This window comes from Heterocephalus glaber, unplaced genomic scaffold (assembly GCF_053883595.1).
Source record: "Heterocephalus glaber isolate CG9 unplaced genomic scaffold, H.glaber_assembly_v1.0 deba00001481, whole genome shotgun sequence".
In the NCBI taxonomy this organism is placed as follows: domain Eukaryota; kingdom Metazoa; phylum Chordata; class Mammalia; order Rodentia; family Bathyergidae; genus Heterocephalus; species Heterocephalus glaber.
In genome coordinates, this window is record NW_028258317.1 from 48,912,147 (window position 1) to 48,917,207 (window position 5,061).

The 5,061-nt window shown below is 35.4% G+C and overlaps 1 pseudogene; it reads right to left on the minus strand.

The window, feature by feature from the left end:
* Positions 1 to 811: 811 nt before the first annotated feature.
* LOC147825941 (small nucleolar RNA SNORA40) lies at positions 812 to 919 on the minus strand (annotated as a pseudogene).
* Between the last annotated feature and the right edge of the window lie 4,142 nt (positions 920 to 5,061).

Consider the following 5,061-nt stretch of genomic DNA (forward strand, 5'->3'; position numbering starts at 1 on the left):
TGCAAAATGAAATAATGGAACTTTCCACCGGTCTTTCATCATGTATTTTTTGGCACTTGTGCTACTACTTGTGTTTGTGGCTTTTATACTTACTCGTACAAAGTGGTACTTATCTTTGCAGGAACCAAAATGTTATTCTAAAAAAATGCCAAAGGACATTATTCTAGACCTACAAATGGCTTAGCCTGATGAATAGGTCCTCTGAATTTACCTAATTTGATTCTTAGCAGGTCATAATGTTTTCCAATTGGCTTTGGATGGTCTGTCTGTGGTCCCATCAGGAAATCAGGAGGAAAAGAAGCAGGTGGTAGTTAAGGGGACCAGGGCTGGCGTGTATTGTGTGATCTGAGTTACAGCAGGGGGCAAAGGGTGGGTAGAGGGGAAGAGGGTACCGAGATTGTTACAGACAATATTGAACTGTACCCCCTTAGAACCCACATGTTGAAGCCTCAATCCTCAGTACCTTACAATGTGGCTGTATTTGGAGATACAGTCTTTGGATAGGTAATGAAGTGAAAATGAAGTCTTTTTCTTAATGGTTATTAACACCTTCCATCACTTTAATCTGTATTAGATTATCATAATTTTTTGTTTTTGCTTTGTTTTCTGAAGCAGCTTCTCACTATATAGACCAGACTTCATTCCTCTTGCGTCAGCCTCAGGAGTCCAGGGATCTCTGGCTTGCCCCACTGTGCCTGGTGGTAATATTGTTTCTTATACTGGGCTGGGGATTTAGCTCAGTGGTTCTGGTGCCTGCCTCACAAGCACAAGTTCCCGAGTTCGATCCCCAGTACCAAAAAAAAACAACAAGCATATTGTTTCTTATATGTATCAAAACTCAATGAGTTCTGGGTTGCAAAAGAGGATTTATTTTTTGCATCTGCCCATAAGTTAGATAAAAACAAGACAAACAAGTACCACAAAATGAGCCCTTTTGATTGATCTCTACTCCAATGTCACTGGTGTCCTTAAAAGAGAAGGAAATTAGGACAAAGAAAGACACCAGAGTAATATACAGAGAGAAAAGGCCAGGTGAGGACACAGAAGTGAGCACCTAGAAGCCAAGAAGAGAGGCTTCAAGGAGAAACCAATCCTACCAACACCTTGGTCTTGGACTTCCAGCCCCCAGAAGTGTAAGAAAATAAATGTCTGTGGTTTAAGTAGACAGTTTGTAACATTTTTCCATAGCAGACTAATACAGAGATCAAAATGAAAACAGATCAGAGGCAAGAGATCACATAGAAAGATGGTGGGAACCCAGTGAGATGAAACAGGAACTCCAACATCAATGATGTTAACAACCATTAAGAAAAAGGCCTTGTTTTAACTTAATTACCTCTTTAAAGACCATATCTCCAAAAACAGCCACATTGTAAGATATGGAGGATTAAGGCTTCAACATGTGAGTGTTAAGAATCATTCAGACACAACTAGAAAGTGGCCCTGCAGTGAGGCAGATGGCAGATGCAGCTGACTGCATTTTTCAGCCCTTCAGCTTATAGAGTAGGCTCCAAAGACGAAAAAGTCACGATCAGTAAAAGCAACCAAGTCTCATACAGACTTCGCCCATCACACGTGTAATAGTGAATGATAATGAATGCGGATTTGTTTGTAGGAAAGGGAAAAAGAAAAAAAAAAGGTTATCACAGGGGAATGGTTAAATAAATAAGCTATATCCAAAATGTGGAATATTATGTAGCTGTTAAAGCAATGAGCTACATGTAAATGAGGTAATTTGGGAAAAAATTCCACAAAGTATTATGTGTTGTGAAATACCAAATACAGATAAATGTATGCAACATGAGACCATTTTTATATGCCAGTGGCAAAACCACCATGTTTGAAATTATATAAGCATGGAAAAGGGGTATTAAAAATACTACCCAACAAAATTCAACATTCATTCCTAATATTTAAAAAATGCAATATAATAGGATTAAAGTCTATAGTAAAATGAAGTACTTTGATCATAACCCCAAAGCTAGCATTATGCTTAATGAGAAGCACTGAAATATCCCCATTAAAGTCAGAAATAGAACTTGATATTGTACTAGAAGCAATAAACACTACCACTGGCAAAGAGAAAAAAATCATAGTTCTAAAAATTGGACAGAAAAAGGAAAAATTATCATTATTTGCAGATACAATGAGCTGAGAAAACAAGAAATCTAAATGAGGAGCTACCATGATATACAATAGAGTCTAGAAAAGTTTTAGGGTATAAAAATAACAGATACATTAGCTTTCATCACATGTATGTATATATGCCAGCAATTGAGTAGTATAAGAAAAGACTACATGAATATAGCAACTAAGACAAGAATTAGTAAGAATAAGTAGAGTCCATAATGAAAGCATACACAATATCTTAGAGACCTAAAAAGACTTTTTAAAAGTAGAAAGAATCACAAAAAATAATGATGTGAATTTTCCATAAGCTAATTTATATATTTAATGCAATTCAGTAAAAAAACCAAGATGTTTTTAAAAACTAGATATGATTTTAGAGCTCTAATGGACACATAAATCAGAATTGCCAATGAAATTCTCAGAATAGTATAGAGTATTAGTTGTACTAGATATTAAAAAATTTAAAACATACTTAAAACCTTTACTTATTAAAACAGTACAGTAGGAATATATGGATAGACTTATGGAATGGAATAGAAAGTCCAGAAAGACATATCTATATAGAGATTTGAGCATAGCATATAATAAATAAGGTATTTCAAATTAGTGATGAAATGATTCATTAAATGGCATTGGGAAAACTGGAGATATATCTAGATAAATATAAAATTGGATGCATGCATTAATTTAAGCAGTGGGATTGTTTCCACCTAGATTAATGGTTTAAATGTGAAAACAGAAACCATGAAAGTTCTAGATTTAAAACATGGGAGATTATCTTATAACCTTAGATTTGGTGATGGTCTTTGTAGTTAGGAGTCAAAGTTAGAGGTGATAAGAGAAAAACTCATAAATTTGACTGAAGAGAAGGGAAGAGGGGGGAAGGAGGGGAAAGCAGATGAAAACAGAAATTGTGTCATGTACATATACCAACTTCCCATAAGAAATGTAAACATCGTGTATGACACATATGTACTCATAAGCTAAATATTTTTCAGTGGACCAGAAAGGCAAAAACCAAAAACCTGTCCATGAGCAAAATACCATATTTAAGGTTCAAGACCAAAGACAAACTAGGAGAAGCTGCTCACAGCTCATATCACAAAGGGAGAACTCTCTGATATGTAAAGGAACATCCAATAGGACACAGACAAAGGGTACAAATAGATAATACACAGAAAAAGGAAATATAAATGTTCTTAAATCAATATAGTAAAAGTGGCTAGCCTTTTTCATTATAAAAGAAAGAATTCAAACTACTTTATAAAATTATAAAATTTTAAATATTTGATTAACAAAAATCCAAAAGTTTGATAAAAAGCTGGTGACAGGCTGTAGGGAAACTGGCACCCTTAACCTGCTGGTGAGAGAACATACTGGCCCAGCTCCTTCGGGGTCAAGGGCAGTATCTGCTAAAGTTAACAGTCATTGCCCCAGCAATACATCCTACAGATAGACTGCCACTCGGAGGTAAACACACATGGTACATATGAAGGGGTACTTCAGCACTGGACATAGAGCCTCAAATGAAGACAACTTTAGTCTCTAGTAGTTAAGAATGGGTCAAATTTTGCATTTTAATTTTAGAAATAAATAAAATAGAATAAATTAAAATATTTAGAAAATAAAATAAAATAGATCCCCCTATTAAATGAATTAAAAACTCTTCATGGTCTAATTTGGAATCTACAGTGAAATGGAAAAAAGTGAGGTATGAGATAATATGTATGTGCTGCCATCAGTATAAAAAGGAAGAAATAAATCTATGTAGGTGTAAAAGCCCTCCAGAGAAAGTCACAGTAGATTAACAACCATGGTTACCTTAAGAAAACAAAAACAACTTTGCCTTTGCAACCGTAAGATGTATTGCCTATTCAAAAAATTAAATAGATAAATATTTATTTGGAGAGTTTTTCCTTTATTGATTTTTTTCCCAATCAATATATTTTATTTATATAATAAGAAAAGGTAGCTTTATTTTGAGAAAGAGTTCAGAATGTGAAGTTAGGTTAAGTGACTTTCAATTTGTGCTCCTCTGGGTGGCTGTGTGACCCTGGACAGGCAGGCTTTTGACCCACAAAGCCTTTCCTTTAAGGGACATATAATCGCGCCTCCTGGGTTGTTTTGCAGATTCATTGAGATAATGAATGTGAAGTGCTGGGTGTAGTACCAGTCTCCAATAAATATCACTTATTATTCCCTCCCAGGATCGTTCCGAAGAGCAGAACACATGAAAGAATGTACCTAAAGCTACTGATGCAGAGCAACGTTCAATGAATATTCATGTCCTTCCCCTCTCTCCCAATTCCCATATTGCCTACCTAATGATAGGCCTCATTGCTGGCAAATGTTTCCTGTCTTCTCAGTAAAGTTCCAGACTCATCTTTCCTGACAGTGTGCCGTCATAGGGGAAAGAGAACCTAAAAGGTATAAATAGAGATAAATGACCTATTGTTTGAGAAACCACTCACCCCCTCCCTCTTCCACTAATAATTGTAAACTGCTGTGCCTGGCTCGAACTGCTGGGCTAGGAGACAGTGGAATTATAATTGCAGCTTAGTTGTTGCAGTGATCAAATCTTGATGCAAGCTTTTAACTATGCTTAGAAATTTAACATTTACAAGTGGCCAAAATTTAGAAGATACACAAAGTGAATTAACCTATGCTCATAAGCCTCTCCTTTCTTCCTGTCTAATGTTAATATTTGAGGTGACTGGATCTTTTCTGTTGAATCTAAGGAGAAATCATAAGACAAAGTGTATCATTGGACATGAATTAATTTTATCAATAGTTACTAAGTGCCTGTTAATTACAAACATGTTGTTGGTCTTTGTGCGTGGCATGAAAAGGGAATCAAAGTTATGACCAAACTTTAAAAACTGAATAGCATGAAGAAAAGCTAGTGCTTGTAGTGGGAAAATAAAATTTTAT